Here is a 15,697-nt window from a genome sequence, read left to right as displayed (position 1 = left end):
TGTCTCTTCTAGACTGCTGATATTTGCTGCAAGTGTATTTTTGATTTCCTGAACTGTGGTGTTCATTCCCATCATATCTGTTATGTTTTTGCGTATGTCTGCAATTTCCCCTCCAAGTGATGTCTTCATGTTGTTAACCTCTTTCATTACTGTGTCAAATTTGTCGGTGATAAATGTTCTGAGATCTTTCATTGCTTGTGCCAAGTTTTGCTCCCCTTTGTGATTATTGGTTTGTTGATTGGATTCAGCCATGTTTTCCTGATTACTGGTTTGGTTTGTAGATTTTTGTTGCTTTCTGGTCATCTCTTTATTTTGACGGATTTAATCAGTTCCTTAGCTTCTTTGTCTGCTCTTGGAGGTTAATTAGCTGTTATTTTTGCATAGGTGTTATATCTTCTCTTTGTCACTTTTTTCTTCTAATTCTAGTTACTTGTTGTCGGTTAAGTTCACTTTAAAGGAAAGTATTAGTGTTGGCGAAAGGCAATTTTGTAAGCAAGGGAAAAGTGTAAAGTAGTATTGGTGATGTATGTTAACAAAGCAAGAATATGAGATCTGGGAGGATGGAGGTTAGATTCATGTAAATTGTGTAGAGTTATAGCAGTAGGTAGAGTACCTATTATGAGATAGATGATTGAATATGGGAGGAATATGGTATGAGCTAAAAAGCTATTGATTTCATGAGAGAGGGAAAGAGAAAAGAAAGGTAATAGTGTCAAGAGTGGATAACAGACAGAAAACAAAACATAGGTATTAGAAATTAAGACTTAGACCCTTCGTGGATCGAAGAAAGGGAGGTGGGAGGTGGAATATAGGAGAGCCAGTAGATGGTGGCAGATATCAAGATGTAGGGGAAAGAGGATAGTGTAGGTAGCCTAAATCAGTTCACACAGAAATGAGGCATTGAAGGATGATAAAACCCAGCGAATGCGAAGTGTTTCCTGCCGCACCTATTGTATAATTGAGTTAAAAGAAACTAAGTAGAATATGGGGGACAAGAGGGAGAGAGACAACAGAAAAAAAAAGGGGGGGGGGAAAGGGGGGGAGGAAGGGATGAGAGGAAGAAAGGAAAAGAGGGTGGGCAAGGGGTGGGGAACAGGTAGGGGAAAGAAAAAAAAAACAGATATACACGAACCAGAATTAAAACACCCACTACACAGCACCTACCACAAAAAAAAAAACCCTTAAATAACTGAGTAAAAAAAGACTTTGGGGGATACGCTGTGAGAGAAGACTAGGGGATAATGTGGTGTTAGCAATCAGGAAATTGAAAAAAGTAAAGAATAAGTCAAAATGAAAATAAAAACAAAACAAAATGAAATGATAAAGAAAAAACGCCAACGTTGAAGGCTAGGGCATTTAAGGACCTCAGATGGACCTCAGCGCGTGATGGATTCAGGGATGGAAAGTCTGAGATATTGAGGACTCAAGAGGTGTGAGTCTCTGTAGTGTGGGCCACCAGAATTTAGGGAATTCAGACCTGGCAGCCTCCAATCTCGTCAACAGGAAGCCTGGGAGCCCCACAGTGTAACACAGCCCTCAGGGATCCCCACAGCTGGGTGCCAACCCTATGGGGGAAGTCAGATCCGCAAACTCTATATTGTGACTGAACCCTGCAATTCACTTTGCTGGGCTCATTAGTACGTTATCCTTCACTTCAGCTTTTGGACAGCTCCCGTCCTGTGATTCCAAACCACTGCCACTAGAGGGCGCCTCTATACCGCAGCCACTTTACTAGTACAGATCCGAAGCCCGGCCAGTGACGCGGAAAACAGATTCCAATACCAGAATTCTCAAGCTTCGCAGAATATTCCCTAATCGGCTTCCAGACGTGTCCCCCCCCCTTGCCGCAGCCTAGAACAATTTTCCAATTACTTCTCTTTATTGCCTACAGCCTATTTGGGTTGGAGAATGGTTGCCGGGCTTTTGGGGGCGGGGCTTCAGGCGGAAGCGCTATTGTTTATATTCGCACTCAAAAGTTTCTCCCGCTTCACAACAAAACACCGTCTATCTTCCGAAATCGATCCACAAAGGCGATCTGTCACATCAACCTGTCAACAGCTCACCCAGAGCTCCTGAACTCCTTAGCCCTTCAGAGCCATCCAAAAGCGGAACCCCAGGACAGGACCGCGGTTCCCCCCACCTCCAACAGGGAGGAGCCCGTGCGCCGCAATTCACCTGCGGGCAATAGAACCCAAATTATATCTACTAGACCAATCCTCTCCGTTACCTTTCCACCCAATCGATGTCCCGACACTTCTGCCCTGCAAAAATCCCAAAAAAGCCTCGCCTTGGAGAACCTGCCGCCGCGCCCAGCCGTCTCTTCCCGGGACAGACCACAAAGGCAAGTTCACTCAGCGACCATCTTGTCTCCTCCCGGTCTTTTTTTTTTTAAAGCAGGCAATCAATTCTGCACATACACAGTGGTCTTTTTTCTACAACATTTTTTTATTCTTCATAACACATCTTCTCAGGAAGGAACTAATTCACAGAGAATGTCAACCTCCCTGAAACTTCTACTGCATGTGCTCAGGGAAGTGTCAAGGCAATTATAGCGGCCAGTTGAGAGATATTAATTTCCCCATAAGAGAAAGATCTTATGATATATTCAAAACAAACCAAGGAAAACTTGTACTGATGACCTCTGCCATATTTCTTGTGATAATATTTCTTATGTGTGTTTTAAAATGAAACCTCATGTTTGAAGCAGACATTATAGTTCTGAGGAGTGAGAAATGCCTCTAGTTTTGTTTGTTTGTTTGTTTGTTTTGCTTTGTTTTGGAAGGGTATTCTTTTTGTTTTCCACAAAAAAAAAAGCATTAATATTTGAACACCAAAACTATCATTAACAACACTACTGGTAGTTGCTGGTAATGTGGGGTCATTTTTTGGACTTGGAGTTGTCTTAAATGATATTGCAGGGACAGATGCTGGACATTATATATCCTGCCATAACTCCCTGAAAGTACTGGGGAAGAGTGTATACTACAATACAAACTATAATCCATGCACTGCAACAGTGCTCCAAAATGTATTCACCAAATGCAATGAATGTGCCACAATGATGAAAGAAGTTGTTGATGTGGGAGGAGTGGGATGGGGTGGGTGTGGAGTATATGGGAGTATATTTTTTACTGTAAAATTTTTGTGATTTATGTATCTAAAAAACAATTAAAAATAAAAACAAAACATTATTACAATATCTAATTCTATGTGTTCAAAGGAAATGCAATTATTCAGAACAGCTATAATAAACAAATATAAATTTGTAAAATACTACCCCAGAAATTAGAATAACATCAAAGTTGAATAAGAACCTCAATTTAATTATCAACTAAGTGATAGTATTTAACTAAAATTAGATCAATCAAAATTACTTTTAAAGTGAGAAAAAGGAACAGAGCTTCCAGACCCCTTTTTTCAGCTATCTTCTCTTATAGGACAGAATCTGGTTTCCAAGTCTTTGCCCAGGACTTCAGCAAACTTCTTATAAAGGTTGTGCTTCTGATATATGAAGTTAATGCTTCCATACACTTTGCAAAGTTTCTTCTCCATTTCTGAGTAGTAAGATTCCTCCTCAATTGAATTGCTCCCAAACCACAGTGCATGGTTCTCATGGCCCTCAGGCTGTATTTGAAGTTTCATCTGAAGCACCTCAATCTCATTTTCTAGTAGCAAATTTTTGAAAGATAAAGAAGCTTCCTCCTTCTGAAGACTTTTGTGTGCCCTGTAATTTCTTATTTCATTTGATTTTCTTCACATATTTTTGTTGGATGTTTCTTGTTTTTCTCATTCCAGGCTTTTAGAGGTAACATTTAAGTTCACAACACAAATGAGTTTATTCACATCAAATGTCAATTCATAGACTATGTGTTCTCCATTTACTGATTCCCTCTTTCTGTCAAGTTCCAAGTGGTTATCTCCCCTAAGTACTTCTCTAAAGAGATCAGGCAAAGTTATCACCTTCAACACAGTTTCAGTGGCACATTTTATCTGGCCCGCTTGATCCTCCATGAACTCTTTCATTCTCGCATAGGAGTGCTCAAGCACATTTTTCTGTTCCTTCAGTTCTTGCATGCTTTGCTTTCATTCTAGTTTCTTGGGGATCACTTGTAGAATTTCCTGAAGATGAGAGTTTATATTCACACCATCTGTTACTTTCTTCTGAAGTTGTTCTCCAATCGGCTGAGAAGCTTTTCCATTTAAAATTTATTATTTATATCCATTTTACAAGTTACTCAACAACTACAATAAATCTGCTTGGTCAATGATTACATTACATTACCCATCTCCATTTAAAAAAATAATTTATTGAAGTGTATCACTTATACATAAACAATAAGTGTATAGTAATAGTTTTGAACTTATAAAACAAACATAGCATCATAAAGGGCTCTCATAACTCACCCTACCACCAATACCTTGCATTGTTGTTAAAATTTTTAAACTAATGATTAAAGAGCATTGTCAAAAATATTACTACTAACCAAAGTATTTTCCCCAATCTCCCTCCTATTATTATCTTCATATCATTTATATATGAACATATATAAACAATTAAGTGCATAGTAAAAGTTGTGAACTTACAAAGCAATAAGCATAACAACATACAGGGGTCCCATACCTTCCACCAACACCTTGCCTGTCATGAGATGTTTGTTACAAATTATGAAAGAATATTGTTAAAATCTTATTACTAATTATATTCCTTATCTTACATTTGGTGTGTTTTTACCACGACCAATCTTTTATTATTTTAAAAATATATTCCTTAAGACAGAAGTTGTAAACTAATAAAACATTCATGCACATGTACAGAATTCCCAAACAATACCCCTCTATCAGCACACCACACTGTGATGGGACATTTACAGATAAGTTAATATCATCTGATTGTTACCATGTCCATAGTGTACATTTGGCTCATATTTTCCATATTGTCTCATTATCAACACAGTGCATCTTTGGCATAGATGCAAGAATATTATATTATTTCTGCTATCCATAGTCCATAGGTAACTCCAGTTGTATTTTTTCCCATGCTCCTCCACATTTCCAACACCTTGCAGTAGTGATGTACATTTGCTCTAGCTCACAAAGACATTCTTGTATCTGTACCATCAAACACAATTCTCATCCACCTCTTGGTTTACTGTGCTATTCAATTCCTAGATTATTCTCCAGCATTCTGTCAATTGGCAGACTGCTATTTTCAGCCACATTCCCATTTATAAACTAGCTGTTACTCACTATTTGTTACCATCCACTCTATACATTTCCACACATTTACAGTAAAGCTAATTAAAACATCTATATACATTAAATATCAGTAGTCCATATCAGTCCTCTTATCTCCTTTAAGAATCCACCACCTACCACAAGGTCTTGAAGTTATTTTCCGACAATTTCTTTTATAAGTTTTATGGTTCTAGCTTTTATTTTTAGGTTTTTGATCCATTTTGAGTTAATTTTTGGATAAGGTATGAGGTAGCGGTCCTCTTTCCTTCTTTCAGCTATGGATATCCAGTTCTTTCAGCACCATTTGTTGAATGGACTGTTCTGCCCAAGGTGTGTCGGTTTGACAAGCTAGTCAAAAGTCATTCGAGCATACATCTGAGGATCTGTTTCTCAACCATCAGTTTGTTTCAATTGGTCTATGTGTCTGTCTTTATGCCAGTACCATGCTGCTTTTATAATATAGCTATGTAATATGATTTAAAGTCTGGAGATGAGTGTTTGCTTTTCCTTTTTATGTTGCTTCTAGCTATTCAAGATCCCTTATCCTTCCAAATAAATTTGATAATCATGTTTTCTTTTTTTTTTTAATGCTGGAGAATTTTTTATCAGGATTGCATTGAATCTGTATATTAATTTGAGTAGAATTGACATCTTAATATAATTAGTCTTCCAATCCATGAGCATGGAATGTTCTTCCAGTTATTTAGGCCTTTCTTGATTTCTTTTAACACTGAGTTCAGTTTTCTGAATACAAGTGCTTTACATCATTGGTTACATTTTTTCCTGACTATTTGAATTTCATCTGTCATATTTTATACTCACCACTCTTTTCACACTTTTAGTTACTTTTATTGATATAATCTTCATTTCTAGACTCTCTTCCAGGTCTCTCTCTCCTATCTTTTATTCCCAGGCTCTAGCACACCTTTAGTAGTTGCTAAAAATCAGGACTCTTGCTTAGAAATTCTCTCACGTTCCATTTATCTGTGAATATTCTGATCTTGCTCTCATTTTTGAAAGACTGTCTTGCTGGATATAAGATAATTGGCTGAAAGTTTTCCTTTTGTAGTATCTTAAATATATCAGACCACTGTCTTCTTGCCTCCATGGTTTCTGGTGAGAAATCAGCACTTACTCTTATTAGATATCCCTCATATGTTATGCATTGCTTTTCTCTTGTTATTCTCAGAATTCTCTTTGCCTTTGTCTTTTGACATTCTGATGAGTATGTGTCTCAGAGTTGGTATATTCAGATTTTTTTTGGATGGGAATACAGTGTACTTCTTGAACATGGGTATCTATGTCCTTCAATAGGGCTGGGAAATTTTCTACCATTATTTCTTCAAATATTTCTTCTGCCCCTTTAGCTGTCTCATCTCCTTCTGGGACACCCACAACACATGTGTTTGTATATCTTTTGCTGTCATTTAGTTCCCTGAGACTTTGTTAAATTTTTTCCATTCTTTTCTTCATCTCTTCTTTTTTATGTTCACTTTCAGAGGTAATTTCTTCAAGCTCACCAATGCTTTCTTGCGGCGGCTTGCTCGGTCAGTAGAGGTGGGGTCTGGCTGCGGACGAGGGGTTGGCCCAGCTCTGGATGAGGGGTCGGTCCCGCTTGGGACGAGGGGTTGGTCCCACTTGGGACGAGGGGTCGGTCTGGCAGCAGACGAGGGATCGGTCTCACAAGGGGTTGTGTGGTTCGGCTGACGGGGTTGCCCGGAGAAGCAGGCGACGAACTGGGGACAAGAGAGGCCAGGCCCTTGTCGGGGGCTCTCAGGACTGGAGGGCACATGGCAGAAGAACTACCACGGAGACAAGGTAAACACGCAAGTCCACTTTATTGAGGGAGAGGCAACAGTTTTATAGGGGCTGGGGAAGGCTGATTGGTTGAAGCCACGCCCTGTTCTGATTGGTTGCCGGCGAAAGGTCGGTGGGAGGTACTGGATGGGGGAGGGGTGGTGATTAGGGATTGGCTTTGCTGTTGCTGGGGGAAGGGGCAAGGCTTAGGGATTGGTGGCTGCTGTTGCTGGGGTGGAGGGCAGACTTGAGTTTCCCGCCCACGCCTGGCTGTTGCTGCTGTCGGGGGAGGGAAAAGGGCAGACTGGATTTTTCCGCCCACACCTGGCTGTTGCTGCTGTCGGGGGAGGGGAAAAGGGCAGACTGGAATTTTCCGCCCTGCGCCTGCGCAGGGAGAAAGAAGAAGAAGGGTGCCGCCCCACAGGCATCGGGTGGCGCCATCCAGGAGGAGGGGCGGCCGCGGAAGCATGGCTGCCGAGAAGGGGAGACCCGAGGGCACTCTGCGCCCATGCCGAGCTTCCTTCAGGGGTAGCGGTGGGCCCGACCAACCACCCTTTTATGGGGGCAGCGGAATTAGGCCTACCGTGGCCACTCCCCTCGCCAGGCCAGCAAACCACACTTCAGCCCGGGGGGTGACCGCACTTTCTTCTGCCTCCTCAAATCTGCTATTATATTATTCCAATATTTTTAAAATTTCATTTATTGTGCCTTTCTTTCCCATAAGATCTGCTCCTTTTCTATGTATGCTTTCAAATTCTTCTTTGTGCTCATCAAGTATCTTCTTAATATCCTTAATCTCTTTAGCCATTTCATTGAATTTATTAAGGAGATCTGTTTGAACATCTATGATTAGTTGTTTCAACTCCTTGATGTCACCTGGAGGCTTATCTTGTTCCTTTAACTGGGCCATATCTTCCTGTTTTTTGATGTGGATTGTAAATTTTTGTTGGTGTCTTCACATCTGGTTTACAGGAGTATTTATTCTGGGTGAAGATTTTCTCTTTAGTTTAGGGCTTCCTGCCCATTCTCCTTTGCTGATTGTGCAGTGGGAGCCAAGGATGTAGTTGGTGCTATAAACTATAGGGGTTCAAGCTGCCCTCATTGCCCCAGGGACCAATGAAGCTTAGCCCAACTTTCTTCTTTGTCAGGGGCAGGACAGAATCACAGCTTTGCAGAATAGTCCAAGTTGTGAAGGCTTAGACTGTAGTTGCCCAGAGAGACTGATGAAGCTTCTCACCTCTTTCTCCCATCTGGGGCAGGAATAACATTTCAGGTAAGGGCCACAATCTATGCAGTGTGGGTCCAAGTTGACCACAGTTGCCCAAGTAGACTTTGAATTATTCAGTCTGTGAAGGCCAATTGTACCTGTAGTTACCTGAATAGGCTGGTGCATGGCCTGCCAACCTCTTCCCTGCCAGAGGTAGAGCTGAAGTCTAACCTAGGGCTGCAGGCTGATCTCAGTGAAAGAAGCCACTTCCTATCATCACTGTGAGTTTCAGTCAGCTGGGCATCCCCTAATGTGGGGAGCAGAGTCAAAATGGCAACCACCAGTCTCTTCTGACTTGGACAGATTCACACCCTAGCTGTTTCTAAGGTTATAATGTAGTCAGTCAAGTCTACTTCTCTGTTGCTGAAATCAGTGGCCAACCATCTCCTCCTCCCCTACTTTTGGAAAATGGAGCTTCCTATTCTAGCCATAGAATAGTTCCTGAGGCACTTGCACTGCCAAAGTAGGATAATCACTAGCCTCCATGGCTTGGCCAGTAATTTTCCAGAGAGGCTGGTGCAGGTCTCCTCAGCTTTTTCCCTGCCAGAGGTGGGATTGGGACTTAGGCTAGAGCTGCAATCTGATCTATATGGAAAGAAGCCAGGGAAGTGGACTTGGCCCAGTGGTTAGGGCGTCCGTCTATCACATGGGAGATCCATGATTCAAACCCCGGGCCTCCTTGACTCATGTGGAGCTGGTCCATGTGCGGTGCTGATGCATGCAAGGAGTGCCCTGCCACGCAGGGGTGTCCCCCATGTAGGGGAGCCCCACACACAAGGAGTACACCCTATAAAGAGAGCCACCTAGTGCAAAAGAAAGTGCAGCCTGCCTAAGAATGGTGCCACCCACATGGAGAACTGACACAACAAGATGACACAACAAAAAGAAACACAGATTCCCATGCTGCAGACAACAACAGAAGCAGACAAAGAAGAATACACAGCAAACAGACACAGAGAACAGACAACCGGGGCGGGGGGGAGGGGAGAAGGGGAGAGGAATAAATAAATACATAAAAATAAATCTTAAAAAAAAGAAAGAAGCCAGTCCCTGCACACACTGTGATTTTCAGTCCACCCCACTTCCCCTCATGCCAGGCATGAAGTTATGATGGCAGCTACCAGCCTCTTCCTGACTTGGACAGGCTCAAACTTTAGTTGTTCTTAGGATTATATTTTAACCTGCTGAATTTATTTATCACTAGCTGAACTTGGTGCCCAACTGTCTCTTCCTTCCCCATTTTGAGGAAGTGGAGCTTTTAATTTCTGCCACAGAACAGCTCCTGAGGTGGCTTTTACCTCTAGTGGAGGATAGGCACTGGCCTCCATGGCATGGAGCACTCTACTTATGAATCTTTTCTGCAAATGAGAAGTCTCCTCCTTCCATTCCTTCAAGGATGTTGCAGGATGCTCTTTTGGCCCCTGGAGTCTCCAAACAGGACCTTCAGCTAGTTCCAGATAGCTCTGGTCATTTACTAACTGCTCTGTTGCAGGAGCTGACTCTCAAATTCCTTACTCTGCTGCCATCTTGCCAGTTGTCTCCAGTTGTTTTTTGTATAAAGTATGAGGTGGTGTTCCTCTCTTATTCTTTTGTAAATGTATATACAGTTCTCCAAGCACCATTTGTGAAGAGGCATTCTCTTCCAATTGATTGGGTTTCATAGCCTTGTTGAATATCAAATGACTGTATATGCGAGGATCTATAACAGAACTCTCAATTCAGTTCCATTCGTTGGTCTATCATGCCAATACCATGCAGTTTTGACCATTGTAGCTTTGTAGTTTAAGTCAGGTAGTGTGATTCCTCTGATTTCATTTTCTTTTCCAATATGTGTTTGGCTATTTGGGGCCCCTTGACTTTCCAAATAAATTTCATAGTTAGTTTTTCAATTCAATAAAGAATTCTGCATTGAATTTTATTGGGATTGTATTAAATATGCAGTTTGGGTAGGATAGATATCTTAATGATGTTTAGTCTTCCGTTCAATGAACAGGGAATATTCTTTAAGTCTTCTTTGATTTCCTTTAACAGTGTCATGTAATTTTCTGTGTGTAAATCTTTTACATCTTTCATTAAATTTATTCCTAGGTATTTGATTTTTAATTATTATAAAAGATATTTTTTCTTGATTTCCTCCTCAGATTGCTCATTATTGGTGAGTAGAAATGCTACTGATTTTTGCAAATTGATCTTATAACTGGTGATTTTATTGAACTCATTTAGAAGTTCTAGAAGCTTTGTATATTTCTCAGGGCTTTCTATGTATAGGATCATGTTGTCTGCAAATAGAGAAATTTTGACTTCTTCCCTACAAATTGGGTGCCTTTTCTATCTTTTTCTTGCCTCAATATTCAAGCAAGGACTCCTAAAACAATGTTAAATAGAAGCAGTGACAGTGGGCATCCTGGTCTTGTTCCCAATTTTACGGGGAAAGCTTTTAGTATTTCACCATTGTATATGATGTTAGCTCTGGGTTTTTCATATATACCCTTTATCATATCAGAAAGTTTCCTTCTATTCCTGTCTTTTGTAGAATATTTTTTAGGAAAGGGTGTTATACTTTGTCAAGTGTTTTTTCTGTATCTATAGAGATGATCATTTGATTTTTTTCTGTTGAACTCTTTATGTGGTGTATTATGCTGATTGATTTTCTTATGTTGAAACACCCTTGCATACCCGGGATGATACCCACTTGTTCATGGTGTATAATTCATTTGATGTTGTTGAATATGATTATCAAGTGTTTTGTTAAGGATTTTAGCATCAAGGTTCATTCAAGAGATTGGTCTCTAATTTTCCTTTCTTGTGGCATCTTTGTTTGGCTTTCATATTAGGGTAATGATGGCATCATAGAACAAGTTAGGCAATGTTCCTTCTTCTACTATTTATTGGAAGAGTTTAAGGAAGATTGGTGTTAGTTCTTTCCCAAAAGATTGGTACGATTCACCTGTGAGTCCATCTGGTCCTGTGCTCTTCTTATTTGGAGTTTATTGAAGACTGATGGTATCTCTTTATTTGTTGTTGTTTTTTTTTTCAAATTCTACTCAATTCTATCTCTTTATTTGTGACTGGTCTGTTGAGTTCATCAATTTATTCTTTCATCAATGTAGGCTTCTGTGTGTTTCTAGAAATTTGTCCATTTCCTCTAAATTATCCTTCTTATATTGGCATATAATTTTCAAAGTATCCTCTTATGATACTCTATTTCTGTGGGATGAGTGGTGATATCCCCTTCCCCATTTCTTATGTTGTGTATTTGCATATTCTCTCCTTTTTTCTTTATAAGTCTAGCTAAGGCTTTGTCAATTTTATTGATCTTCTTGAAGAACCAGCCTTTGTTTTTGTTTATTTTTATCTAGTGCTTTCTTATTTTCCATTTCTCTTAGTTCCGCTTTAATCTTTGTTATACCTTTTTTTACTTTCCTTTGGTGTTAGTTTATTTCTTTTTCCAATTCCCCAGGTGTGAAGTTAGGTCTTTGATTCTAGCTCATTCTTCTTTTCTGATATCTGCATTTATGCCTATGAATAGCCCTCTCAGTACAGCTTTTGTTGCATCCCATAGATTTTGATATGTTGTGTTGTCATTTTCATTCTTTTTAAGGTAGTTACTGTTTTCTTTTGAAATTTCCTCCTTGACCCTATGTTTGTCTAAGAGTGTGTTGTTTAACTACCATATCTTTGTGCCTAATCTGGTTCTCTGGCTCCTACTAATTTCCAGCTTCATTCCATTGTGGTCAAACAAATTACTTTGTATAATTTCAATTTCTCTGAGTTCATAGTGAATTTTTCTGTGGCCTAGCATGTGGTCTATCTTGGAGAATGATCCATACGCACTTGAGAAGAGTGCATATCCTGCTGTATTTTGATGTTGCATTCTGTATATATCTATTAGGTCCAGATGCTCTAATTTCTTATTCAAAGTCTTTGTTTCTTTATTGATTATTTGCTAAGATGTTCTGTATAATGTTGATAATGGTGTATTAAGTTCCCCAACTATAACTGCAGAGGCATCTATTTCTCCACTTAGTTTTTCCAGTGTTTATCTCATGTATTTTGAGGTGCTCTGGTTAGGCACATGAATGTTTATGATTGTTCTTTCTTGTTTAAAAATTACACATTTTACTATATATAGGGTCCATCTTTGTCTCTTACAATAGTTTTGCAATTAAAGTATGTTTTATCTGATATTGGCATAGCTACTCCCACCCTTTTTCGGTTATTGTTTGCTTGTAAGATTGTTTTCCAGCCATTCACTCTCAGCCTCCTTCAGTCCCTGGGTCAAGGTGGGTTTCTTATAGATAGCATATAGATGGGCTAATTTTCCTTATCCATTCTGCCAATCTGTGTCTCCTAACTGGTGAGTTTAATCCATTAACATTCAATGTTATTACTGTTCAGGAATTACTTATATTAGCCATATTTTATTTGTGTTTATGTATGTCATGTGTTGTTTTATTTCTCTTTTTATCTTTTTACTTGTACTTGCACTTTCCTCCAACTCTTTCTCTCCTGCTTTTTTCTCCTTTCTACCTGCTGAACTCACTTTAGTATTTCTTGAAGTGCAGGTTTCTTAATTGGCACACTCTCTTAATTCCTGTTTATCTGTGAATATTCTGAATTCTCTATAATTTTTGAATGCCAGCTTTGCTGGATAGAGAATTCTTGGCTAGAACATTTTTTCTTTCAGTACGTAACTATGTCATACCACTGTATTCTTGCCTCCATGCTTTCAGATGAGAAATCAGCACTTATTGAGCTTCACTTGTATGAGATGGTTCTCTTTTCTCTAGCTGCCTTTAGTTTTTTCTCTTTGTCATGAGCATTGGACAGTTTGACAAGAATGTCTTGGAGTTTGCCTGTTGGAATTTTTACTCTCTGGGGTGTGCTGTGCTTCCTGGACATGTACATCCATTTCCCTCAATAGGGTGGCTAGTTTTCAGTCAATTATTTCCTCCAAAACTCCTATGTCCCCTTTCTTTTCTCTTCTCCCTCTGGGATGAATATAATGTATATATATGCATGTTTTATATTGTTGTTTAAGTCCCTAGTTCACTGCTGGATTTTTTTCTGCCTTTTTATCTATCTGGTTTACGATCTGTTTGATTTCAGATGTGCTGCTTCCACATCACAAATTCTTTCCTCTGCCTGTTCAAATCTGCTGTTATTTGCTTTCATTGTATTTTTGATTTCTTGAATTGTGCCATTCATCACCATCATATCCATTATCTCTTTATGTATGTTTACAGTTTCTTTAGTATGTTCTCTCAGTATCTTATTATTCTTAATCTCTTTCTTCACGTCACTAAGTTGATCTGTGTTATTTGTTTGGACAGCTTTGATTAGTTGACAGTTGTTTCATGTTCTGTATCTCTTCCTGGTTTTTAGTTTGTTCACTGGAGTGGATTGTGTCTTCCTGTTTCTTGGTATGGTTTGTAAATTTTTTTGCTGCTATCTGGTCTTCTTGTTCTCTTGTTGAAACCCAACAGTTGATTAGCTTCTCTCTCTACTCTAGGGTTTTATTTAGTTGCTCTTTTTGTGTGTGTGTTAAGTTTTCTCTTTGACACTTTGTCTTTCTTATTCTATTTTCTTGCTGTTTTCTGTGTTCCCTTGAAAGAAAAAGATTAGGGACAGAGAAAGGGAAAGAGGCAAGATAAGAAAAAGAATAAGAGTAATAACAATATTAAAGTTAGAAGAGGAACTGCATAAGACCTAGGAAAATGAATATTTGCCCCATGTAGGCAGTGTAGAGTAATAGAAATTAAAAAAAAGGGAGTACCTATATTTGAATGGGAAAACAGAATAGAGAAGAATATATAGAATGAATTACAAGGCCAGAGTGATGAAGAGAGAGGGAAAGAGAAAAAGAAGGACAAAAACGAAAAAAGTTGATAAAAGAAAGAAAACAGATTAGACTAGTTAGAAATGAAAACCAGAAAAATTGAGGACTAAACAAAGAGAGGTGAACTATAAGAACAACAACAGAAAGTGGGAGATTGAAAGATTAAGGAAGGAAAAGAGATAGCATTGGTATATGTAGCAGTTTTTTATGGTTCATGAATTCCCAAAATAGATATTGGATTATGTTTGTATACTGGTCTGTACTGGGCATGATTAAAGTATGATTAGGGCTTTGATTGGGCATGTCAGTAGGGTGAATATTTTGAATTCTCTATCTACAGATAAAAGACATGGCAAGGAATAGAGTTGGAGTTTTGATGCTGGATTTTGAGCTGAAGCCCCTGGAAGTAAGCACATAGAGGAACTTGGTCATAAGGAAAGAGAAAATGCTTTGGGAAGAGAACAAGCTTTTGCCTGATAGTCTACAGCTGGCCTTGTGGGGATAGTAGAAGAACTGATCCCAGAGAGAGGCAAACCCTGGGAAGAGATAAACCCATGAAGCCTGAAGCCTTACAGACATCAGCAGCCATCTTGTTCCAACATGCCACAAGACTTTGCTGAGGGAAGTAACTTATGCTTTATGGTTTGGTAACTGTGGGTTTCTAACCCAAATAAGTACACTTTATAAAAGCCAACAGTTTTCTGGTATTTTGCATCAGCACCCCTTTCACTGACTAATATAGGAGATAAAATGAGTATACACAGAAAAGGGGAAATTAAGGAAGAGGAAACACAGCAAACAAGAAACAAGACAGCAGCACCTAGATAAAAAGGGAAAGGGGAGAAAGAGGGAAAAAAGGCTAGAAAACAAAAGAGCAAACAATCCACAAGCAAGCAGTAAAAAAAAAAAAAAACTAAGCAAAAACAACCTTCCCTCTTAGGACCCTGTGGAGCCGCTTAGGCTGTTGGTTATCAATCAGCCACCCTGCAGCCTTCCTTCTGCAGGATTTGAAGTGGATTTTAGTGAGTAAACTAAGTTAATTTTTTCAAAAAGTAACTTTTTTAGGAAAAATAAGAGACCCAAGAGAACCTATACTAAAATAATGTCTGTCTTTTCCCTCTCCTAAAGTATCAGCTGGATGTTTGATATCTCTGAGGATCACTACTCTAAGAGGATCTGGCACTTGAACTAGGGACCTCCTATATTCAAAGCAGGAACTGCTTCACTGAGCTAAACTTTCTCATTGGGTCAGTTAGCTCTTCAGAAAGCTTTCCAGTCACTTTCCTATGGGCAGATTTTGCTCTTTGCATTTGGGTAGATTCCTGTTGATTTGGGATATGTTCCTGCCCTCCTTCTAGTGTTATTGCTTTCTGTCCTGGGGTAGCAGGACACAGTAGCCTGTGTGAATGGATCCCACCTCGCCTCTCCTGATCAGGTTGAGTCCCCTTTTGAAATTCAAATGGGGCCTTGGAGACTGAACTTACTGAAGAAAAATGACTCTCAACCCTCTTCCAGTCTACCCCCTTCTCTCATAGGACCCAAAATAGGCTCTCGGAATC

Source organism: Dasypus novemcinctus, chromosome 15, assembly GCF_030445035.2.
Source record: "Dasypus novemcinctus isolate mDasNov1 chromosome 15, mDasNov1.1.hap2, whole genome shotgun sequence".
NCBI classification, from domain to species: Eukaryota; Metazoa; Chordata; class Mammalia; order Cingulata; family Dasypodidae; genus Dasypus; species Dasypus novemcinctus.
The sequence above is the reverse complement of the archived record's forward strand: the minus strand, read 5'-3'. Positions refer to the sequence as shown.